This window comes from Cololabis saira, chromosome 8 (genome assembly GCF_033807715.1).
Source record: "Cololabis saira isolate AMF1-May2022 chromosome 8, fColSai1.1, whole genome shotgun sequence".
In the NCBI taxonomy this organism is placed as follows: domain Eukaryota; kingdom Metazoa; phylum Chordata; class Actinopteri; order Beloniformes; family Belonidae; genus Cololabis; species Cololabis saira.
This window is the reverse complement of record NC_084594.1, coordinates 36,415,483-36,441,941: the sequence shown is the minus strand read 5'-3', so window position 1 is coordinate 36,441,941 and position 26,459 is coordinate 36,415,483. Positions and strand designations below refer to the sequence as shown.

The 26,459-nt window shown below is 43.9% G+C and overlaps 1 protein-coding gene across 7 annotated transcripts in view; it reads left to right on the top strand.

The window, feature by feature from the left end:
* foxp1b (forkhead box P1b) overlaps positions 1 to 26,459 on the top strand; it is a 161,295-nt gene that overhangs the window by 23,476 nt on the left and 111,360 nt on the right. For 5 of the 7 annotated variants that reach the window (XM_061727927.1, XM_061727926.1, XM_061727917.1 and 2 more), the window contains exon 2: positions 16,749 to 16,792. The exons of 1 other annotated variant lie outside the window; for it this stretch is intronic. The gene's annotated coding sequence lies outside the window, so the exon portion shown is untranslated. Of the gene's footprint in view, positions 1 to 16,748; positions 16,793 to 18,069; positions 18,108 to 26,459 lie in introns of those variants that run through there. One more of the 7 variants, XM_061727920.1, reaches the window with a different exon arrangement.

The window sequence follows — 26,459 nt, the reverse complement described above, 5'->3', positions numbered from 1 at the left end:
ATCATGATTTTTCAGGCCTCGTAGGCAAATTTAAACCCAGGACAAACACTTTTGGACTGCGGTCGGTAGCTGTGTGCAGTTTTCATCTCTGCTTATTCAAGTGTAATAAAACAATGCAAAGAAGCGCTGGCAGACGGTGGGCTTGGATGCTCACAGTCTTGAAGGGAAATTGAAATGGGACCTGCTTTAAATGTAATGTGGCTTCCTCTCCGTGGCTGCGGTTGAAATCAAGATCTTTTATATAGTAATCCGGGTTTTTATCACCGGCGAGCCGTCGCTGCTTCATCAAATAATAGATGTTAACCTATCTGGTAAGAATCTGGCAACACAAAGCAATTTAGTGACTGAGAGCTTGTCATTTCTCAGTTGTTACCGTCGTCACGCTCTGTTGTTCAGATGCATCTGCTGTTATAATGCACGGGGGATTAGCAGGTAACAAGGCAGCGGCGCTCCTTAGAGGATGTCGCTGCGCGTGGCTTTCAATGTCTCGCACAATACAACATAAATGAGGCGGGGAGCCTCCACCAAATGGTGACTTCCCCGCTACACGGAGGAGCCTCCTCCCGGGATAATGTGCTAATGAAAGGTGACAGGAAGGACTCAGGGTCTGCAGCGAAGCCGGGGCAGCTGGTCAGAGCGAGAGAATAGGAAGCGGTGTGCACCCGGGCTAAAGTGCAGTGAGAAGCAAATTAAAGCTCATATCTGCCATCTCCCTCGCCTCCCTGCACTTTCCTGTTTGGACTTGAAGGTGATTGGGAGCCAAGGCGGTGACAGTTGACGGAAGCTGCGCGGAGGAGAGAGTATTTATTTACAGTGAGATGCAGCGATGCTTGTTCAGGATGCGGTTTCACGCAGGATGTGCCCCCTCCCTCCCCCTCCACACACACACACACACACACACACACACACACACACACACACACACACACACACACACACACACACACACACACACACACACACACACACACACACACACACACACACACACACACTGCCTCCCATCTTTCTCATCTCCACCCGCACACTACAGTCCCCAGGTCTGATGAAGAATGGGAAGTGGGTTTGGGGGGCGGTGCTGGTCCGCTGCAGGGCCCGGCCGGCAGCCGGTATTGTGTAATAGGCCGGGTCTGGATACAGTCAGCAGAGAGCTCACTCAGCAGGCCTTCCTGCCGGGCCCAGGAGGTGGTACCAAAGTCAACACAGGCCATTGGTGTGTGATGGACCAAGTGTGTCTTTGTGGGTGTTACGTAATCTGAGCTGAAAACGAGAACAAAACTCAGCGTATGGGGAAAGAAACTCAAAGGAGGGGTTTTTGTTGTTTTTTTTTTTTTTGCTAATGAGTCGTTAGTTCCTTACTTTGGGTCACGGTGCTCTCAGTCCTGAGAGGCGGTGAGAAATTCTGATTTGGGACCAAACAGCTACCCAGACTGAAGGACACGAGGAACTTTCAGATTAAAGCTCAACATTTCATCGTTCAAACAACGTCACGTCGTACTTTCCCACCACGTTCTTTATAAATGTCTCTAAATATCTATAAACGGCTCACGTTATTGTCAGAAGTGTAACAATCTCCGATATGCCATTACGGCACATGTGTTCCTTCCCAACGCTGAGGCTGTTGTCCATGTAGGTAAGCATCTACCCATAAATACTAAACACACAAAGAAAACAGAACAATGTGTTATAAGGAAGCTAACGCACCAGAAGTCATAATACGTGGAGGGTCCGAGGGCATCTGCAGGTCCAACAACAGCAGTACTGCTGACGTCGTCATCCTTCCACATTCCCTCTGCACACATCTGCTCATTTCACGCCCCTCAGAGCTGGTGTAAGACCTGCAGCTGTATTAAAACAGACTATGGGGGCAGCGTTTCACTCGTCCTCAGCTTTGTTTGCCGATACACCAGTTGGGTCAGATACGTCTGTGATGGTTAGGGCTGGGGATCGATTTAAATGTCAAGAATCGATTTGATTCCGATTCTTAAGATTCAGAATAGATTATCAAGATTTGATTCGATCCGATTCGATTCCGATATTGATTTTGGTTAGTGTTATTAAAACAGTTTTTGAGCTGTTGCATGAATTATATGACTGTATTTCAGCAACATATTACTACTAGTATTATATTGAGATTCAACAGCAAGTATTGGCAGCTAATGATGCTGTAAGGACCAATCAGCTCCCAGAATGCTGACAGAACTGCTTTCAGAAACATCGTGGGGCAGAATTACCAAACAGATCCAGAGAGGAAACAGAGACGGATGAAATCGCTTTTATTTTTTACCCACATTCCGTTTAAATGTTTTCCTATTTCGGTTTTTAATTTTTGAGAATTTGGTTTTTAGCATTTTATGAAGATGTAACACCAAGACATTATATAAAGTAATGAAATATAGACAATTTATGCAATTATAACTGAAAACTTTAATGTTTTCATACCTTTAAACATATTTAAAGGCAAAAACATGGCACCAGTTATTCTTGTGTCCAACAAAACATTCCCTTTTTTGGGCATAAACAAAAAAAAAAAAAAATGTGTAATGTAATGATGAAAAAAAATAATAATAATAATAATAAAAAAAAAAATAAAAAAAAAATAAATAAAAAATCGATGTTGGACACATGAATCGATTTTTAAGAATTAATAATAGAATCGATTTAGAATCGGAAAATCGATTTTTTTCAACACAGGCCTTGTGATGGTACCGAGAAAGTGAGCTGTTTTGGTCTGCGCTCACTCGCTGTCATTTATGCATGAATCTGCCCAAAGTTTCAAAGGCCGGTTTTTACGAGCTGCTCGCGGCCCGTCTACAAGGACAGAGGCATCTAAACTCTGGAGAGCCTGCAACATAAAAAGCACATCTGTTAAAGCCAAAAATTGTAAAAGAGCGTGCATGTGTCCAGGCAGCGTTGAGTTGAACGATACAGCCGTACACGCTCTCAAAGTTCAACTCATCAGGGTCTTGTATTCATGTTTTCTCGGGTCTGTTATCTGTTGTGTTCAAGAGATTTCTGCACAAACGTTTACTTTTCAGCGCGTCTGTGCATCATCTTTCCCAGCGACTCCCAGAGTGGAAGAGGTCGGCCCGTTTTCTGGTTTTCTTGCCTTTTGCAAGAACATATTTAGCATCAGTTACTCGTAGCTCCTGCACCGAGTGTGCTGAGCCGGGACGAGGTGAGGTCCCACATGATGATGATTTAAAAAAAGACCGGCTATTTGCTCTTCTCTTTGTTTCAGACTAAATTCTTGACGACTCAAACTGACATCACTTGGATGAACATGAACGGGTCCCACTTTAAAGACACTGTTCCTACGTGCGTTGGTAGTCAAAGGGCTGCAGAGCAGAAAAGAGCATCTGTGGAGTTTGAGTAAAAGAGCTCAGTCTTGAGGTTTCGGAGCACAGGCTCATACATGAAGTGGGATTAACAGATCTGGTGGTGATGCAACGTAAGCAGCAGCTGTCAGGGACTGCACTCTGCTGCCTCACTCTCTTCCAGAGGAAGTTGTATTCACTCACAGTTCAGATCTGTGCATTTACAGTCAGGTGTGGTGCCGTGAAAAGCTCCATACCAACATGGACTCTGAGGATCTGTTATTCAAGTTAGCGAGCAGAGTATAGCCGATGAAACCCACATCATATGGAGGGGTTAACTTTGTTGTTACATAGCAGAAGATACGTTAGTAATGTTGGATTCACACCAGAGACCAAGTTATGACGGGCGAGAGAAGGTGATGAAAGCCGGGGTTTGTTTTGATGGCCGTTTTATGAATGACGATGAAGTTAACTGTACCAGTTTGCCTGCTGTTGTGATTTCTGTCCCTTTGAACCGAGCTTGTCCAGAACCGGACCTGATTTGTGGTGATTATTGCACGTAGATGTGCTGTGGAGGACCCGTCCGTGACTCTGGGATCCAGCTGGGGTCCCTGCAGATCAGTCGTGTGTCTGTGTCTCGGTCTGGAATCATCTTCAGATCCTCCTTTCTTTTTTAACCAGATAACTATATTATTATAAGTTTATTTACTAAGCTACCACCCAACGCTACAGTCAAACACTGGAAACGATATCTTGGTTCAAACCTGCAAGATGCAAAAGTAAATAAAAAATCTGATGCTTACAAAATGAATGTGCTCATAATTGATCAGTTGGAGATGTTTTATATGTAAATATAGAGTTTACATGTTTCTCGTGCTCAGGAATGCAAAACAATGTACTTCTAATAAACCTCATATTTATTGAACATAAGAATAATTTAAATTAGAATTACAATCTTTTGCGATTTAAACTCAAAACTGAGATGTTATGGATTTAAATGATCAGTTGAAGTTATTGATAAGTCTCGTGTTTTATGAATAAGTTCTATTTAGAAAAGTATAAATAGGAATACATTGTTGAATATGTTTGTATTTTCTCAGGACCTTTGAAGGATTACAGATAAATAAAGATCCTGGTGGCTTGTCTTGGTTCTGGCGCCTCACATGAAGGGGAGAGATGACTGTTCACTGTGACGGACAGCGCTGCTAGCACGCTGGCTCCCCGCCTTATTGATGTTTTGGAAGATGAGATGAGTCATTGTACCTATTACCAGTTTTATTAAAGGCCCCCACCCAAAAGGAAAAAAATAAAACTAAATGTGCACTTGGAATATTTCCCTCCTACAATAACAGGCGCTGGTAAAAGGAGGGTAATATATGTGTGAGATTGATCAGTGAGTGGCGACCCCATTATCTGCTGAGATGTTAATTACACTGTGCTCAGCGCGCACGTCACAAGGCTGATAATTGAAGAAGGTAAAAGATGTGCCACACTTTATTTATGCTCTCACTAGCAGGGGAGAAATGTGCTCTTTCTTCTGTCCTTTTTCTTTCTCATCTTCCTCTGCTCACTTTTATTTATCGTTGGACGATGTCTCTGTTATCACAGCTGATCATGTTTCAGACTCATTACTCCCCCGTGGAGTCGGGCGTGAGTCGCCGCCTCGCACCTCCACGGCGAACCTCTACAGATGCCGTGATTTAGGTGAAACGACATTCACTTCGGCCCAGCCGTTGACTTTTCAGACTTCCCCAAAGTCCCGCTGCTGCTCGCTGAAGCCTCACTTCGTGTTTTCTTCTGACTTTAAATGTAACTAAAGTTGTTTTCGTGATGTAAACTCAGAAACAAAATAAAAAAACAGCCTTTTCTGTCATTGCCGCGGCGACGCGTGTGGACTGTGGGACGGTGTACGTCCAGTAACTGCTGCTGCCTGCTAACGTCCTCTTATTGGGAGGTGTAATAATCTCTTTTCCTCCTGAAACGGCTTGTCTGTCAGTCCCGCGGCTGCTGGTTCCCGGGCCGGAGCTCTGGAGCAACGGTGCGGTCAGAGCAGGATGGTGGAAACATTTGTGAGTGAACTTCAGAGCTTCTCCGCTGCCCAACCTACGATATCTGTCCAGGATCAGACAGCACTCGCACTTCTCTTTCTTTTTCTTTCTGTCTTTCTTTCTTTTTTTCTTTCTTGACATTGTTTTTAGCCTCGAGTGCAGTTCCTCCGCCTCATCTCGTCTGTGAACTTCCTATTGACGGTGTTTCAGCCAGAGGGGACGTTCTGTTCTTTAAAAAAGAACGAAAAAAAAACAGGTCTTGTTTGTCATCTCGCGTGCTGGTAGAGATAGCGTCATAACTCGTTTCCTGTGGTTTCTTGCGGTGTGTGTGTGTGCGCGTGTGTGTGTGTGTGTGTGTGTGTGTGTGTGTGTTTGTGTGTGTGTTTGTGTGTGTGTGTGTGTGTGTGTGTGTGTTTGTGTGTGTGTGTGTTTGTGTGTGTGTGTGTGTGTGTGTGTGTGTGTGTGTGTGTGTGTGTGTGTGTGTTTGTGTGTGTGTGTGTGTGTGTGTGTGTGTTTGTGTGTGTGTGTGTGTGTGTGCTGCAATTTGGAGGTGCACGTGAAGGCGGTCTGTACTTCCAGAGTGGTTCTGCAGACAGACGGGTCTCCTCTCTTGACATATCCGCCGCTCGGCCCAGAAACCTGACTGTGGTCCTCGGTCCTCGGGCCGACAGACGTCGTCCCCGGTGATTTAGTGCATCACCTGGTGGACACTGGGAAGAAGAGCACTGCATGCTGGGAAACCACACGCAGAATTCTGGCCCTGTACTGATGTAATTACGAGTACATGGCCACCTTTACGTGCCGGAGAGGACACCTGCGTCCTCAGACCCTCAGACCCCTGCGTCCTCGGACCCCTGCGTCCTCAGACGCCTGCGTCCTCGGTCCCAGGGCTGGGCGATATATCGAGATTTTAATATATATCGATATATTTTCAAACGCGATATGGTACGAGACAATATCGTTTATATCGATATAGCTTATTTTGCGACAAATTGACTGTACATCAACGCTGACCCCTCGCGCTGGCAAAAAAGTACCTTTGTGTGCTGAAATCTGACAGTGTTGACAGGTTAGTTTTCCTGGCAGAAAATCTGTAAAATGTGTTGACTTGTTGTAAGTATTTGAGATTTGCTCAAAGTGATGCAATATCTGTTTACATGTTTTATTTGAGATTTGCACAAATGTTTTGTTATTTGCACAACTGTCAACCTCAGTGGAAAAGTCTGCCTGTTACTGTCTACATTGTATTAATTGCACAGTGTATTTTAATTTAATTGTTATGCAGGAAAGGGATATTTGTTTTATTTTATTCAAGAAGCATTTTATTCTATATTTGCAGGCAGTTTATTTTTATTTCATTTGTTTTATACATTTTGATATTGTGCAGACCTCTGTTAATAAAGGTTCCTGTGTGACATTTGGCACGAGGCTTTGTATTAAAACTCACTGTTTTTTAAGGGTTTGCCTCAGAAAAAAATGAAACTAACAGAGATGCTATGCTATAATGCTTTGGGGGAAACCCCAATTAGGTCACAGAAAAAATATCGATATATATCGAGTATCGCCATTCAGCTAAAAATATCTTTTGGTCCATATCGCCCAGCCCTACTCGGACCCCTGCGTCCTCGGGCCCCCGTGTCCTCAGACCCGTGTCCTCAGACCCCTGTGTCCTCAGACCCCTGCGTCCTCAGACCCCTGCGTCCTCAGGTCCCTGCGTCCTCAGGTCCCTGCGTCCTCAGGTCCCTGCGTCCTCAGGTCCCTGCGTCCTCAGACCCCTGCGTCCTCAGACCCGTGAGCAGTAACTCTGCCGTGGCAGCGCAGCCGTATCTGTGCTGCTGGTCTGTACTTTAATGGGCTTTATTGATCTAAACAACATCAGAGGTTGCAGTGATGTTATTAAGGAAGAGATAACTTCTGTGTAATTCCACTCCAACAATATATTAGCCTTTTATTGGTCTAAATAACTTTGCCTTTTAGACAGTAATGCACCAGTAAGTCACAGCAGCTCTTCATGTCGGCAGGATCTTAATAAAGCATTTCCTCTGGACATCCTGCTGCGGAGAGAGTGAAAAACGGCAGGTTAAAAGGCATGCTGGGAACTTTCCATGCCATCACTGTAAATTATCTCTTTTGAATGCATAAATAAAGGTGGAGGAGACTGGTGAACAGGAAGGGGACGGGCTGGGAGGGACCGGTTTGCACAGACGTGTCCCAACCGTTCACACGTGGAACAGGAGGCACACCTGACCTGAACACGGCGATGGCTCGCACTCCATTAATCCGGCCGGGTCGTCAGGGAAGCTGTGCAATTAAGTCAAACTGTGTAAAGTTTTGGGAAAGCCAAGTGCTTTATCTTTGTCTTCTGCAATGAAATTGACTGCCACAGTAAACTTCCATAAATCCTCCACAGAGCGTAATCTGGCTTTCTGGAGACGCACGCGTGTGGTGTTGTGCTGTCATGCCTGAATTGATGTCAGTGTTGGACCCGGCGTGGCTCAAGTTAATGTTGTTTGCTTCAACGCAGCATATTGCTTCTCTCTTAAGCTGCAACGTTGTGGAGCTGCGTCGCGTCGGCCTGCATGTCCACGTCCTCCTGGGGGGAGCGCTTCGTACCGGCCGCAGAGCAACGTAACGAGAGCTAAATAACTGAAGTACACTGTACATCAGTAGGTAAACACCAGGGGAAGCTGTTCATTTTCATCCATGATGGAAGCAGCTGAGTTAATATATCAAACATAGAGAATGAACACTTCAGTTGTTCTGATTGACATAATAAGTAGGGATAGTTTAGTCAAGCTAACGTCAGTTCGATGTTCCCAAAGTGTGTAAATGGTCGTGGAGATGCATTCCTGGCCCTTGAAAAGTTGTGGAAAACTTTTGACGTGATGTTTGCCAAAGTATGGGAACATTATAAATGTATGTAGGGTTACATTCAAATTAAAAGAATTGATTTGTTGGTTAATATTGATCAGTTTCACCAGGCGGTCTAGTTCCTGCCCTCACCTATGGTCGCGGGTTGTGGGTAGTGACAGAAGGATAGAGTTTCTTCAGCATAGTGTCTGGGCTCTCCCTCGGAGACATCTGGGACGGACTCAGAGCAGAGCTGCTGATCCTCCGCATCGAGAGGAGCCTGAAGTGGCGGCTTGGACAGCTGGTGAGGACGCCTCCTGGATGGTTGTCCCACTGCTAGGAGACCCAGGGGAGGCCCCAGAGGAGACCCCAGAGGAGACCAGGGGGGAGGCCGGGGGGAGACTCAGGGGAGACCACTGGGGAGACCCAGGGGGGGAGACCCGGGGGAGGCCCGGGACACGCTGAAGGAACCATGTCCTTGTCTTGCCTGGGAACGCCTTGGGAGCCCCCAGATCAGCTGGATCAAGTAGCTGAGGAGGGAGAATTGTGGGCTTCCCTGCATAGGCTGCTGCCCCCGCGACCTGACGGGGCAAGATGGATGAATGGATGAATGGCAGTTTTACTTGTAAGATATTGATATGGTTCTGATAGTCCACGATTGGACATTTCACTTTAATGAGCTTCTTTAGAGCACTACTGCTGCACAGAAGTCTGTGGAGCTGTAAACATGTAGAACAGTGGTTCTCAAATGGGGGTATCCGTACCCCTGGGGGTACGTGAAGGTACTACAGGGGGTATGTGAGATTTTAAAATATACATATATTTAAAAAGTAGCATCCATGCAAAAATCCTTTAAAAATAAATATTTCATAAATAATTGAGGAAAATATAAGTCTAAATTCATAAAATGAATTTTATCTTCAGGAGTAGGCTATTCATTATCCTAAAACCACAGAGTTTCCCCCACACCAGGATGGTTCCACCTAACCTGTCAATCACCTGGCTTCACCTGTTAATCACTTGGACCAACGATGGAGTCGTGGTTGAAGCATAGCAGCAATATTTTTATGTTTAATAAATCAGTTACTGATGCTCTGTTTTAGGTCTTTTTTTTTTACAACCAAAAGTGCTTTGCGCTGGTTAGGGGGTACTTGGCTGAAAAAATATTTCACAGGGGGTACATCACTGAAAAAAGATTGAGGACCACTGATATAGAAGGTTACATCTCATCCATCCATCCATCCATCCATCCATCCATGAGATGAAATGAATGAATGAATGAATGAATTCTTTACGTAGCACTTGAAACAAATACGACCAGAGTAAATACTGCAGATCCACCGTGTCCATCCCATCCAGCGAGGAAGGGAGGCAGCTTTTGTTAGTTTTTTGTGATTGCTTTCTTTGCACACTTTTAACGGACAGTTGCAGTATTTCTGTCCCTTTAAGGGCAGCATACATCCACATGAAATGTTGTGGAGGGTAGAGGGGGGTGGGGCTTGGTGATTTGCAGCTATTTAAAGCCTTCCTTTTGGTAATGAATTATTTTGTCATCTTCACTGTGATGAGATTCATCTTTAATAACTGTAACAATTATTTTATTAAAAAGGAGAAGCCATGCATTATGGCTATCTCGCCAAGGTCTCCAGCTGGAAGGGATTCTCATTAAGAGCATTATATTACCCCGGTGTGCCTTCAGCTGGATGTCCCGCTGAAATTACATTAGGTGTCAACAATTTCTGTGTTGGAAGTAAGCAGTCATATTTACTTGCGTTTCCATTCCCGGGCTGACACTGGGAGATGTATTAAAAAAGATACTAATTCTCTGTATCTGATTAAGTGAAGCGCAGAAAAGCTTTTTAAAGTGTTGACTTTTAATATAAGGCGAGCACTGCTCTTTCATCAACAAAGGCATAAATCTTATTATTTCTCCGGTAGATAGCTTTTGATAATTTTTGCGATTCATCTCTGGCACGCGCCGCCGTTATCGCCCCTCGTCCCAACAGCTTAAATCTGCACAACTATGAGCGTCAGGTTGTTTGTGTCATGATTGATTTATCTGTGTATTTTCATCATCTTAATCCTGTGTTTCTTCTGATGGTTAGCATGGTGTGCAGCATTGTGTTTTGCTAATGGTTCCAGGCCCAGGGTTGCCGCTAATGACATGGTTGTAATTGTTTGTCAGTGTGATAATGTGCGATTTCCTATTTCCATGTGAAGTTGGACGTTTGATGAAGGAGGGATCTTGTCAGGAAGACAAAGTGGTGTCATTTGTCACCAGCTAAATGAGCTTCTCTGCAGACATCCTCTTGGTTTTCATCGGCAGTATCATATTCGCGGATCCCTCTCTGGGTTATTGCCATGATATCCACATTATTCACTGTATTGCATTAACGGTCAAGAAAGCTCGTCGCTTCAGGATTTCACGTGTGGAAGTCCAGCTCCAGGCGGGAGGACGGCTTCATTGTGTGAAACCACAGACGTGGAAAAACAAAATACACCCTTTTTTTCAGCGGTCAGGATGTTTACGCCTGAGGTGAAGAAAACACGTCATTATTTACTGAACAGAAATTAAGTCTAAATGTGGAAGTAGGATGCCTCTCCGGTGAGCGGCTGCTCTTTCCACTCGGCCACTTCGTTTCTCGGCCGCAGTGATTCATTAGTGTGAGAGTGAAGTGAAAGTGAGATCATTTGCTCGTGACGTCATCGCCAGCTTTCCCCCACGAACCGTACCTGGGCAGAGTTTCTGCAGCTCTTCTGTCAGGAGTCTCAGGTGAGGCTTTAAGCTTCATAACCGTGACGAACGGAGCAGTTACCTCCTCCGAGGAGTCGGCGTGTGTTCAGAAGAGAGCGTACTCTCCTCCTGGTTCCTCTGAATCTGGGAAAACCCAAAAGTCTGGTGAACAGTGGGAGTGAGATTGGGATTAAATCAACAGTGAACTTAACATTTCTGTCTCTTTTGCATCCTGTGCTGACATGTAGGAATCTGCTAACTGTATTTCCAGAAAGAAAGAAGTGAAATTACTGAGTTTAGTAATCTTTTATTCTTAGTGTTTGCTAGCAGTCATCACTTCCTTAAAAACTTCACACTCTTAAGTGGAGAAACAGTTTCGTCATCTTCATCTGAAACGCTCGGTTGGTACATGTCCTTGTGCAAAGTTCTGTTTGAAGCTCAAATGGGTCCCGGGGGGCCGGATCCAACGTGGATACCTGCGATTACGTCTAAGCCTGTGTTGAAAAAATTGATTTCCCAATTCTAAATCGATTCTCCTAATAATTCCTAAAAATCGATTCATATGTCTAAAGATCGATTCTTTTTTTTGGGGGGGCGGGGATTTTTTTTATTTTATTTTATTTCATTTATGTATGTATTTTTTTTTTTTCATCATTACATTACAACTTTGTTATTCTTTTGTTTATCCCCAAAAAAGGAATGTTTTGTTGGACACGAGAATAACTGGTGCTATGTTTTTGCCTTTAAATATGTTTAAAAGTATGAAAACATTAAAGTGTTAGGTTATAATTGCATAAATTGTCTATATTTCATTACTTTATACACTGTCTTGGAGTTACATTTGCAAAAAATGCTAAAAACCAAATTCTCAAAAATTAAAAACCAAAATAAACCGAAAATGGAACAAATAAAAACGGAATGTGGGAAAAATTAAAACCGATTTCATCCGTCTCTGTTTCCTCCCTGGATCTGTTTGATAATTCTGACCCACATGATGTTTCTGAAAGCAGTTCTATCAGCATTTTGGGAGCTGATTGGTCCTTACAGCATCATTAGCTGCCAATATTTGCTGTTTAATCTCAATATAATACTAGGATTCATATTTTGCATAACTACAGTCATATATATTCATTAGGGGTGTCACGGTACACACAAGTCACGGTTCGGTACGTACCTCGGTACAGGGGTCACGGTTCGGTACGGGTTCGGTACGGGTTCGGTACAACGGGAAAAAAAATACAAAAAGTCCCAAATGTATAAGACGAGTTTTTTCTTCCTTTATTTTGATCATAGCATTTGAAAGTTAAAGTTTGTTCAATTGGCTACAAAACTAAAAAGCATCTCTTATTAAAGTGTAAAATAAATAGAATAAAACATTTAACTTGTGCATAAGTGTTTTTAATTTTACCACGGACTGGTTTATGTGAGCGCAGGATGGGACATTGTAACGAGGCTCGAGCACTTAATAAATACTTGAACCCAGGCTCCTCTACTGCTGCATATGGGCAGAGCCGTCTGGGGACGGAGCATTCTCCATGGGCCTTATGATAGTCATTTTAACGTTCAACAACATCATCCTACCCATCAAACTACATTTATTCTCACTTTTATTGAGCCAAGCCTATAGGCCTATGCTGCAGAAACACACACACACACACACACACACACACACACACACACACACACACACACACACACACACACACACACACACACACACACACACACACACACACACACACGGAATGACTCAGTTCATTCTTTGATACAATTTAAATACAAAAAAAACATAACTGGTCTAAATTACACAATCTATTTAGATAGATAGACACAGCGGTCTATAACATAATTTCTGAGCTCTATAATAGAGAATAGACTCGGCGGTCTAGTTGACAACAACACAAGCACATTAAAATAGGAAGGTGGTCAAGACATTCTGATAAAGACATTATTTAAGAAGGTTACACTGACTCACCAACGGTAGTTGACTCTTCCATAACCCAAAATAATCCAGGTAACGTGGAAAACGGGGTAACATTCAAAACTTTGTACAAATTTAGTCCTCTTTTAAACTTTAGCGCTAATCTCCTTCACTGTGACTGTTAAGGCTGATTTATGGTACCGCGTTACACCAACGCAGCGCCTACGGCGAAGGTTGCGCGTCGCCGCATAACCTCGCCGTAGACTGCGCCGTACCCTACGGCGTATGCCCTGCGTCGATTTAACGCAGAACCATAAATCAGGCTTTACACCCAATCCGCGTTGGCACACGGCCCTGATGCGTTCAGGACAGTTGTAAATTAAGAATTAGAACATTTTATCGTTATTATAGCCTACAATTTATGATGATATATGAATTGCACATATATTTATTGATATGCACAGACTAGTACACATTTAGGTCTGTAATGGAACGTGACTGTTGATATTTATAAGGGGGAAAAAAAACGATGATTGATTTTTTTTTTTTTTAACTCAGTCAGACGTATTCGCCGCATGACTGCGTGAACCGAACCGTGACCCCCGTACCGTGACGGGACGGGACGAATACAAATACCGTTACACCCCTAATATTCATGCAACAACTCAAAAAACAGTTTTAATAACACTAACCCAAATCAATATCGGAATCGAATCAAATCTTGATAATCGATTCTGAATCTTAAGAATCGGAATCGAATCGATTCTTGACATTTGAATCGATCCCCCGCCCTAATTACGTCGCTTCACACCTACAGGTGTGTGTAACCATGCTGAAGATGAAATCTCTCTTCCTCGCCCCAAATACTCTCCCAGTGAATGTTATCGTGCTAACGTACGCCGCGGTCACGTCCGCTCCAGAGCTATTTTAACTTGGCCGAGAGGCCTCTTGCAAAGCGAATAACCCGAGACACAGTTCTGATGCTCGGACGTGGCGTTGGGACCACGGTCTCGCCTGAGTGGCCGGTTCTGACCCGTTACTGCACCAGCCGGAGGTCAGAACTGCACCGCCGCCACCGCGCTTCCCAGAACATCTGTCTTAGTCGCCTCCTGAACAGCCTGCTGCGGACTCAGTGGGCTTCATCTGCGGGTTTGTGGGTTAGATGTCTCAGATAAAGAATCTAATGAGCTAAACAAACCAAACAAGGTGTGATGCGTTCACTGAACGGGTCTGCTGGGGGACCTAATTACACGTTGTCACATTTGCCACAGCGACTTCCCTTTCCACTTCCACATCGATTCACATCTTCATTGGTCACGCTCCGTCCACTGCAGCACACACACGGGGGGGGGGGGTGGTGTCATCAGTTTAATGTACCCTTTGCTTTCTGACTCTTACCTGGTTGCTTCATACTTCATTTTTTTGTTCAAGGACAAACGGTGCAGGAAAAGGCAGATCCTGTGTGAAGTCCCTGAGCTCTGGCCGAGCGGCAGATCCCTTTTCAGCGCCAGCTGTTCTCTCAGATACACCAGGCCGAGCTGAAATTCTCTTAATGTAATTCTGGGGGCTCAGGAGAATAGTGTGAAACAAGCGTGCCAGCGAGGAGATCGTTGAATTTTTCATCAGTGGGCTTCAGCCCTGCTAAGTTAGTGGGCAGTGCTCTCATTCATGAGCAGATGTTCAGAGCAGTTACACTCTGCAGTTAATGTGAACTTATTGGCCTCTCTGCCATTGGCTGCAAGGACGTTGGCAGCGATCTGGCATCGGAGAATTACTCCCAGTAAAAGGTGCAGCCCTGGAAAGCGTTGCCCCGGCCTTTTTTAGCCACTTCCCAGCCCACGAGCTGGTTCCTGGACAGAGGAAGGCACTGACAGCCCATTCGTCTTCGGCCCGACAGTGATGAAACACTCGCCACCGCTTGCTTGGGGGGCGGGCGATGAAATTAATGTAAATACATCATTTCCAAAAGTTTTTCCGTGCACTTTTTAACGACCGGGCTAAGCATGAACCCTCCACTCGCCGGGTGAAACACTCTGCGTGAGATATATATATATAAGTTGTGAGCGGCAGCAGCCCCAGCTGCAGGAATGAAACAATAATACGTGCGGAGGGATTACTCCATTACCCTTGAAAGAGGAAATTCATAGAAACAAGGCACCTGTGCGGGGGTAACGGCTTGGCCCTGAGCTGAAAGCAGCTGGCGCTGTGGTCAGCCTGGCGGGCCGCGTTCCCCCCCCCCAGCCTGGCGCTGCAGACATCTGCACGCCCAGACTGTCCAGCTTGGGTTTGATGTGGCCGTACAGATCTGTAATAGACTCCTTCTAACGGAGCAGGAGCCGGGTGATGGGAGTGTGTACATGACATCAGGTTGAGTAGGCGGCGTGCCAATCATCTCCAGCTTGTGTGAAAGTCATCACAGTGAAGTTATGCATGTGGGACTTAAACAGTGGAAATGACAAGCTCTTGTTTCCTCTGCACATCTCATTTTCACTTTCTAATTGGTCGTTTTCAGGTTGGCTTTACGAGAGCAAAACTAATTAGTGTTTCTAAATCCAGCAGAAAAAAAAAAAAGAAAAAAAAAGCCAGCTAGCGTGATTGTTCTGGTTTCCTCTCCAGTGTCAGGCGCTCAACAAGAAAATAAGACTAATCATTTTCAAATTGCTCATATTTTTAGAGCCTGGAGCTGAATGTCACGCCTGCTCTCTTGGCATTTTGTTTGGCGAGATCAGGGAACAGCGGTTGCCCTCTCGCCTGCGCACTCTCTTTGTGATTCGTGGGAAGTTTGGACTCGGGGCCAGTGGAAAAAAAAACAATGCGTTGTGTTTTAGGTGGGGTTTGTTTCTGCTTTGATTGGGAACGTCCTGCTGACAGGAGCAGCGCGGCCAGTTTACAGTAGCTGTGACATTGCCGTTACCTTTATTCAAAGTCCTCCAGCTGCAGCGAGCCCTCAGGAAGCCCGGCGCAGGCCCACATGGGCGGCCGGCGGCTCTCGGAGAGGGGAGCGGGCCCTGTTTGAGTTGGCAGACGCTCCCCTCTCGGGGAACTTCTGCTGCCTCTGCAGAAAGGCCAGTGGCGTCGCCTCTGTCGGGGCGGCGGTGATTCAAGGGGCAGGATGGGCTTTTTTTCCACCTCTCCTCCCTTTCAGGAAACACATTTCACCGTTTCTTCCCTGCGTGTTTGCAAACGGAGGGAAGAAAGGGGCACGGGGCGCTGAGTGACAGTTCAGCTGTGAGAGGCCGGCGACTCCCGCCGCCGTTGCATCACCGAGCAGCTTTTTACCCAGCTCACCTTAACGGTGAATGGTGAATAAATACACAATCTATTTTTATTTCCTCGCGGTGCTGTGGGGATTCAGTCTTCAGAATCCAGTAATTAAAAAAAAATGCTTGATCTGAGGTTAGGGAGGAGCAGAGTTTAAATGCAATTAGAGCAATGCTCAAATTAATTTGGACTCAGTTACAGCTTTTGGATTGTGTCATTATTTGTTTAATCAAGGGAGTTCTTGTTTGAGATGCTAAATATGTATCCGTGGATATTTAAACGGGCCGCTGGGAAACCAATTTAATTCTGCCTGAGTGGATATTAATATGAAAGTGACCTGTTTAGCGAGCGCTCCCTGTTGCTGTCAGACGTAGCTCAGAGGTGCCGTATAGGCACCGAACTAACAACGCTGGCGCCCATACGGCACTTATTACTGAAAAAGGTCATCGCGGAAAAAGAGACTTTGTTTCTTTTGGCTTTTTTCCACCTTCGAGTTTGAAATAATTTCCACTGTTTCTCTCTTTTTTTTCCCGCACTTCCACCCCCACCTCACGGTTTCCCCTCCTGCCTCCTCTCTTCTTCTCTGACTTCCATCTATCTGCTGCGTGCTGGACCAGCTGGGAGACGCCGCTGGTGACGTCCCGTGGAGCCAGAGATCAAAGTGAGTACCTCATGTGCTGGCCGGGGCTCCTCGTGTGCTTTACCTTCAGGGCCGACTTGTTTTCATTCTCCTTAAAGTGGGGCATTATAGGAAAATTGTTATGAGTTTGAATGTCACACAATGATAAGGGGAGGTTTTGCATAGTAACCGATTTTCTCATTTCCTGGTGCAGTTGTTCACTGACATCAGTCTGAATGTGCAGCACACGACGGCGGCGGCACCGCCCGGGCTGCGGGGGCAGCGTGGGCGTCGCCACTTCAGATTTTAACCGCTAACGTGACAAATGCAGAAAAGCTGCAGCTAATGAAGTGTGTGTGCCGCATGGCCAGGCTATCCAAGAAGTCACTACACCTTGTTTGGTGTATAAATACATCAAAAACAAACAATGGCCCTGGATGGACTCGCTGCAAAAACAGTTTCAAAGCCCGGCGTTGTATTGTAAACACACAACACGCTCACCTTCACGCCGGGCCGGCCTCACCTCAAACCTGCTGTCTGTTTCATCGTCTCGGCCGACCTTGGCGCGCTGCCGTTTACGCCGCCGGTAGTTTTCAGGTCGGCATAAGCTGGGGATTTAGTTGACATCTGAACTGAAGCTTCTCCCTTGTTGGAACCACGTCTTTGATCAGGGTGATTAATTGGGAGTCTCTCATTAATCAATCATTTTCTGGAATTCAAAGAAAAAGCATCTTATTGTAAATGTACCTCCTCGCTAACGTGTCAGTGATTTTTTTAATTTTTTAATTTTTTATTATTGCAAACCAAACACAAACACCCCCCCCACCCCAAAGCCTTGGATCTCTGCTAGCTCCTCTGCACCGGGAGTGACCGTACTGCAACGTGAACCCGTATTTTTAATAAATCCCAGCTGCTGAATGATCAAATGGAGGCTCTAATTAAGGCCTGAGCGTGCAGCCGTGTCAGACTCTCTCTGGAATGCTAACAACCTGTGATACTTCCAGAGGAATCTGCAGCGCAGGTCCCACCGAAGGGATGGCTGGGAGAGAGGAGGGGCCGTGTTCCTGTGGCAAGCCAACATGTTGTTCACATCCGTGTCAGATTGAGGCTAATGAAGGACAGGCTGATCCTTGGATGCAAGCCCTAAGTAAATGATCCCTCTTTGAATATATTAGAGCCCCATAAAAGCGCTGTGGCTCCCCGCCGCGCCGGCACTGCTCCGCGTCGTCTCGTGGTTGGACGAGGCCGGCGTTCAGTCACGGCGTTCAGTCAGGTTGTGTGCCGTTCATCTGGATTCAGACTGTTTTTCTTTACGTTGTTTTTGTGCTGAGGAAGCAGGTACGCTGATTATTTCCAGGTTAGTGCGCCTGCACAACAGTTTGATAGTAAATGGAAATTATGAGTGTTTTGCCATTTTGACAATGTAAATGAGCCACCTCAAATTTTTTCCCCACCCTCTTAAGAGAGCCCACATTTACATAACGGGCCGTGGTTTGATGCGCATGCAAATGGTTCACGTAGACAAACCAGAGGTTTTCTCTTTTTCTTTTAATTTATTTGGTGTGTTTGAAGCTGAAGCTTGGGAAGTTTTGTTGACCCAAATCTTTACTCAAAAAATGTGCATTTATTTATTTATTTATTTATTTATTTATTTATTTATTTATTTATTTATTTATTTATTTATTTATTTATTTATGCATATGTATATATGTATACAGTATAGACCAAAAGTTTGGACACACTTCCCCATTGGTTTGAATGAGAAGGTGTGTCCAAACTTTTGGTCTGTACTGTGTATGTGTGTATATATATATATATATATATATATATATATATATATATATATATATATATATATGTATATATATATATATATATATATGTATATATATATATATATATATATATATATATGTATATATGTATATATGTATATATGTATATGTGTATTAGGGTTGTCCCGATCAGGATTTTTTAGCTCCCGTTCCGATCCCGATCACTTGAGTTTGAGTATCTGCCGATCCCGATTTTTCCTGGTCCGATCACTTTTTTTGGCTCCTGATACATTTCCGATACTTTTTCCCGATCAGATACATTTTGGCAATGAATTTAAGAAAAAAAAAGAAAAAAAAAAGAGGACTAAAACTAAATTATCCCAAGTTTCTTTTATTGTCCATTGGAGAACAACATGGACATATATTTCAACAAAGCTTATCAGCACTGGTGCCACAAAATGTAAAAACATGAAATTGTAAACTAAAAACAAAAGTGCAGAATAGTGCAATGACAAAAATAAATACATTTAACTTCAAAAGAGGTATTTGAATAACATCCAGTCAAACTCACAAACACAAGAAAATTAAAATACTTTTTGGCTTAACCTTAGTGCAACATTCTGAATGGCACAATTCAAACATGTAAACCATGTTAGTTTCGCTTACTTCCGGCCGGGTGTGACGCTAAATGCAACGATATATAAAACGATTTAATATATATTAAAAACATTAATAACTAGGTATGTCCCGATACTTTTTTGGCCAATACCGATGTTTTGAAAATGCCGTGATCGGGCCTGATTGATCGGGCGGCCAATCAATCGGGACAACACTAATATGTGTATATATACAGGACTGTCTCAGAAAATTAGAATATTGTGATAAAGTTCTTTATTTTCTGTAATGCAATTTAAAAAAAAAAAAAAAAAGTCATACATTCTGGATTCATTACAAATCAACTGAAATATTGCAAGCCTTTTATTATTTTAATATTGCTGATCATGGCTTACAGCTTAAGAAAACTCAAATATCCTATCTCAAAAAATTAGAATATTCTGGGAATCTTAATCTTAAACTGTAAACCATAATCAGTAATATTAAAATAATAAAAGGCTTGCAATATTTCAGTTGATTTGTAATGAATCCAGAATGTATGACTTTTTTTTTTTTTTTTTTTTTTTTTTTTTTTTTTTTTAAAGTCATACATTCTGGATTCATTACAAATCAACTGAAATATTGCAAGCCTTTTATTATTTTAATATTACTGATTATGGTTTACAGTTTAAGATTAAGATTCCCAGAATATTCTAATTTTTTGAGATAGGATATTTGAGTTTTCTTAAGCTGTAAGCCATGATCAGCAATATTAAAATAATAAAAGGCTTGCAATATTTCAGTTGATTTGTAATGAATCCAGAATGTATGACATTTTTGTTTTTGTAATTGCATTAGAGAAAATCACAATATTCTAATTTATAGATTTATACAGTCCTGTATAGATATAAATTTGTGATGCACAAATTTATGAGTACTGTGCATGTAAACTAGAGCTGGTACTCGGGCTACAGAGATGCACGTTGTGTCTCACGGGGCCCTCTGACCTCCCAGATGATAGCAACCATGCTGGCTTGTTTGTGAGTTCAAACCCTTTCCGTGAGCATGAAAGGAGGAATGAGAAGCATGTTCGCCCTGGTCACACTCAACAGGCCCAACGCAACATGACAAGGAACAGATGTGTCACACAGGCTGAAATCAAATCAGCTGTCCACCGTGTGCTTGTGCTCACCATCAGACACGCTCGCTGGGACGAGGCAGGGCAGGCAGCGAGCGCTGCTGGCAGATGAGACAAGGCAGCGCCTCCGCTGCTCCCAGCTCTCTGTCTGCAGAGGGACAGACCTGTTTGTAGGCTGCGTTGACACCCCTAGTCACTTTGTCATCTGGGGCGCGCTCTGCAGCTCTGATCACATGTACGCGCTGCACTCACAGTGTCGTATCAGCCATGTGACAGGTAGGCTCCCAATGAGACAACAGCCCCAGGGGATGTCCTTTTCAATACTCCGTGTGAGTACAAATGAACAGTGTGATGAGACAAAATAACATCATATGGCATCATTTTGAATGCTCGTGCGGTGTCTCCCTTTGGTTTGAAAAGCAGTTTGTGCCTGTCTGGCCGGGCTTCTGTTGCCGGGGAGCTCTGAAGTCACTCCCAGTCCGCCCGCGATTGAGGCAAACTGATTTTTCTGTCTGACAGTAGCCGTAAAAGATCAGCGCAACGCTAGTTTCACACAGAGGGCATGCTAATGGTATTCACAAAAACTTAATCTGCCCCCATTAGAAAATAATACGACGTCATTCTGAGCCGCGGGGAGGGAAGTGGGGGCTCCATCATCAGAGCGGGCGAGTGAGTGACGCATGCTTGACAGCTCACGTTCTGCTGACTGTCACCCCACATCTGTTTACCACACCATGTTTATATCTAGGGGTGTAATTGAGCTATTTTCCAGAGGACAGCTGTAACCCATACCAAGTTATTTTCCAACTTTCCATTAAAGCGTGGGGGGAAGTTTTAGCGATAGTAATCACGCTCTGCAACACTCCTATGTAAATATGGCTTATCAGCTTTGGCAATTTGGTTAAGTGGCATGTACGTGGGTGATTCACACATCCATCCCTGTGGCTTTGACACAGGCCACACACTGCAGTCATTTGTTAAACATGGCTAACTTCCATTCTTAACAAGTATGTATCCAGCACGAGCATAATGATGAAAATGATGGTCTGCAACATCAACACGGCGCAAAAAAGATGCAAATATATCCACAAGGTTTTCAGTACGCCATGTGGGTAAACTTAACTGTCATCAGCATGTACAGAATATGGAAATTGCAATAAGAATATCTAGATCTAAAACGCACCATTTAAATATTCAAATGTTAACACCAAACAATATAATGCATTATAGCTTTTAGTATTTGCATACAACTCAGTTTGCTACTGCGAGGGGGGGTAATACGAGGAAGGGAGAGGCTGAGAGATAGAGGGGCAGAAACACTGAGTGGAGGATGTGGAGCACACAAACAAAGCCTTTGTCTGCTGGACGTAGGCAAATGATGCTGTTCACTTCAGTGTTAACATTTGTCTACAACTTGATGTCGACTCGAGAGTCTTTTGCAAGTTGCAGTTTGGAAGTGAGGGTTGTGAAAGGTGGCTGTTATTGCACCAGCTTTGGCAGAGCTTCCCTCCGCAGTCAGAGACGGATGGATCCGCTGCAGTCTCGGCATCGGGGTCACTACCGACGAATACGATGAACACCAGTCAAAATAATTCAACGTAAATTCAAACATTCAGGTTTTAGTGGGGTTTTTTTTCAGTTGAACTACAATCAATCATTTTGAAAACAACAGCAACCCCCTTTGATGCTGGTGTGTAGTGTGTTAGTCCTGAAAAAGCCATTTTTAATACAATAAATGAAAAAATCAACAAAGAAGGAAGCCCGCTAGATACGGTCAACAAAGTTCATGCATCAGTATCAGTGTTAGATGAGTCCCTCCCCCCCCCCAAAAAAAAACAAACTCCCAGCTGTTTCTGGGAGTTTAACAATGTTCAACATTGCTGTCATTTCATTTTTCAAAAAATGCCTCTCTGTGCAAAATGTGTTTAAAAACATTAACAATCCCCATCACAAACCTGTCCGTCCGTCATGCTCAGGGGCGGCTCCAGAGTCTCTTGGGGCCCTGGGCAAAAATTCACAGGGGGCCCCTTCAACTCATTAATTAACCTTATGTCGTAAATAATCTGACACTAACGAAAAATGTGACATTTGTATAGTTTCATAAATAAAACATAAACACGAGCACACAACGCACAACTATTTCCATCTGTGCACCTGAGTAGCACATTTTCTAAATTTCCTCTCTCTAACGTAACATTCTTAGCAGTCAGCGTTAACTGGACACAGCTTTGATGTGACAGCTGAACAATGAGTTTTGTCCAAGACAGTTATTTTATTTGAGTAAGGCTGCAGAGGTTTTACTGCGACGCTCAACATCAGCAGGACTGGCCGAGCTGCTCTCAGCTGCGTTAACGTCTGTATTATCTGCACTACTCACCACTTTCTTGATCTTTCGTTTCTTACTGCCAGATGGACAGTTTCTGGTCATTTTGATGGACCCGCCCTTATCAGGTTCTCCTTATTTGTCACTGCTTGGTTGCAAATTGGTCGGCCCTTGGGCGCCCCCTCCTGGCTCGGGGCCCCCGAAGCATTTAATTGGTCTGGTACGGCAGTTGCGATTATGCTAGCAGTGTCCAGGCGTTCGTAAACTCCTCCATGTGTACCAACATATTTTAGTGTGAGGTCACCTGTCCAAAAGCTGAAGCTTGAGTGAAACGGGGTCGTGCACGAGGAGGATGAATAAATTAATCAAGGTGTTGCAGTGGCCCCTCAACGTGCACGACTCAGCCCGGCTGAAGCGCCAGCGAGACCCAAAGAAAGCTAACATAAATGCTTTTGACTCTGGGTGATCCCCCCCCCCCATGATCCCCCACAACGAGCAGGCCCTGAGAGTTATTGCTGCTGAAGTCTTCCTCAGCTAGCATGCTAGCGTTAGTTTTTATTGAATAAACTACGGCGTGGTGTAACATTTAACATGTTTGTGTTGATCTGAAGGTTTGTTAACCTGAAAATCCAAACGTGTGACTGGTCTTAGACCTTTTTCTATCATTAGAAACCTTTTGAGTAAATATGTTGTGAGACGTAAGAGTTTAAATCCTGTGCAGCAACATGCTGCTGCTACATGATCTGTCTGTGCTCCCTCCGTCCTCATCGTTTGTCAGGATGGACCGCTGAGAGGACCATGGGGCAGTCAGCGGTCCAAACACTCACAACTGGAGTCCCCGTAAAAGACACTGTAATTTAGTAGGAGCTGACTTTTAATTTCATACGCTGTGCAATAACAGCTTTCCGTAATGAATAATTTAAGGAATAAGGGAGGCTCTAACTTGACGGCTTTTCGCTCTGCGTTTAAATTTAGCCGGTGTCATTGTCCAGCAGTGTGATTAATAGTTGATCCGTCTTGACTGTACATCCATATGTAATATCTTTTTCTCTCTGTCATTAAACTGCTGGTTACATTTCCAATCAGGCATATCTCAGGTCCAAAAAGAGAGAGAGAAAAAATGACTAAAGGAAATTATTATCACAATGCAATCCCATGCAGGTGAAGCAGTAATGGGATATGGGAAGTCATTTGTTGGATAACTCCTTCCAGGGCCGCGCCACTGAACGTCTCATAGAGCATTTTAAAGTGCTCCTTTTATTTATTTATTTTTGGGTGTAATTACATTGAGACCTCGTACGGGGCTGGGCATGCGGCTTAAATGTGTTTTTAAATAGGCCTGATGTGTGGAGCAGCGAACGTCTGCGGCGTGGAGCTGACCAGAGCGGGAGATTGGCTTTCCTGCCAAATAAAGATTAGTCCTTTATTTCAACGTCTAATCCCCGTAAATCTTCTGTAGAGGAACTTGGGCAGCGCAGGGCTCTTAATGGCGTGGAGGTTTCAAGCGTCTGCTTATCTGTTTTCATCTGCACTCGTGGATTTAGTCGTTGGTCTTTGTGGTGCAACAATGAAACACTGGCTCTGGAGACAGAACGTTTCTGGGTCCATCAGCAGCCCCGGCCCAGAGCCGGCCCTGTGGGACACCATGATCTGCTGTGTTGACCCCCCCCCAAAAAAAAAGGGACAAGCCAGACAGTTAGTTTTGTTTAGGCCTGTGTTGAAAAAATTGATTTTCTGATTCTAAATCGATTCTCATATTAATTCCTAAAAATCGATTTGTATGTTTAAAGATCGATTTTTTTTTTTTTTTCTCCCCCATCATTACATTTTTGCCTGGTGAACTTTAATCCCAGTAGTCCCAGTAGTTTTGAAAACTCCTGAACTAAATGAACTTTTCTTTATAGAAAATGCTGGACATTTCAGCTTAAAGTTCAATGAAGTTCATATTATCTATATCTACTATAGCTTGTTCGGTTTCTCTGTTATCGGACACAGTTTGTCATGAAATACCTGAAAAATGCTGGGTGCTTCATGGCAAGCTGTGTGTCTGGTCACTGGTGACAGAATAAATCAGACAAGCTAAAATAATTTGTTTACTGCTTGAGCTGTTGCAATTTCTTTCTTTTTTTGCACTTTAAATGGATATTGAAATGCCTATTTGAGTTATTTATTTCTTAGTTATTTCACAATAATTATTGTGAAATTATTATTTCAATAGTTATTTTAAAGTCATATAATCCAGGCAACACTAACCCAAATCAATATCGGATCGAATCAAATGGTGATAATCGATTCTGAATCTTAAGAATCAGAATCGAATCGATTCTTGACATTTGAATCGAACCCCAGCTCTAGTTTTGTTGGTACTTGACTGCATTCAGACATGTCGTGTTTGTAATGAGACTTTTCTACTTCTATTTTCTTACATTTAGCGATTAAATGTCTGCTTTCTCCTCCTCAGCTATGTAGAACATTCTCTTTATTGAATTATTAATGTCTATATTGAATTATTGAAGGGAGATAATTTCTGATCAGATTAATATTAACTCCTAGTGAAATATTAATGACTGACGTTAAAAATGATGAAATCACGGCACCATTAATTTAGTCGTAAACAGACATCGTGGTGGTGCGGGCTGTAATGCGGGTTCCCTTGAGACGGGTGGGGATGAAATAGTGGTGCGGATGTCGGTGGCCGGTGCTGCCTCGGGGGGGAGGACAGAGGTTCACGTCTCAGCTCCAGGTTGCCGTGGTCACCGTGTCCAGAGATGCGGCCTGAGATGCGGCCAGGGGGAGAGTTGCAAACATATTTACGTGTTAATATTGAATGCTCTCAGCTGATTGGCCTAGCCCGAGCCCGAGTGGCAGCTCTGAGATTTGTCCCGTTTCCTGGGGGTGGGGGGTTTCCCAGCCTTCCCCTCGTTTTTTGGCTTCCAACCAGAATCGACACTGAGCAAGTTTCCGTACGCGGGCCGGTTAAATCGAATCTTTTGTCCGTTTTGATGAGAACTCAGTAGAGATCTGATATGTAATTCATCTTTCCTTGGTGTGTTATTGTGATCCTGCCATTGTGTTTGCAGAATATTGAAATCAGAGAGAGAGAAAATAAACCATTACTCCAACAATAACGGTAAGCACCTTGAAAATATGCTCCCATTAATTATGTTTTAAATGCTAATGCCAGAGAAGAGTATAATAACCAAGACATGAAAGACTCCCTATTCAAAATGTGATAGCCAGGGAGAAGCAGATTATTTCAAATATTTGATATTTAAATTATTTTCAAATGAACTGAGACATGAGTGGAGCAGAGGCGAGTAGTTTCCCCTGGTGATCCTCCCGGCTCCTTTGTTTCCGCGGTGCGTCTCCAGCTCATTAATGTTCTAAGCATACGAGAGATCCAGACCATACTCTGTAACCCGTGGCCCGATGACACCTCGGGCCCGGCGCGTGTGCACATACACGGCACGTGCTGACGTTCACACGCACACACACACACACACACACACGCATGTACACAAAACTCCCACAGCCGTTTAAAGTCCGCCGACTCTTTCAGGAAGTGATGGCCGCCGAGCTGTCCTGATTAAAATGACAATAGTCTAATTAACTCGACCTCGGTGTCAGCGCAGTAAATGGCTGATGGCCCGCCGGTTCCTGTTTGAAAACCCATTGTGTCCTTGTCGGCCAAAAATATAACTTTTTTTCTTTTTTTTTTTTTTTAAAGAAAAATGCCTCAACTCCATTCGGCTGGATTTGCTAATGGCAATTATTTCACATAAGCTAATTAAATCTAGGAAAAGTGTTTTTTCTTCCTACTGTTGCTATCCTCCTCCCCAGTCCTCCGGGGGTTCGTCGTTGGGAGCATCACACGCTCCT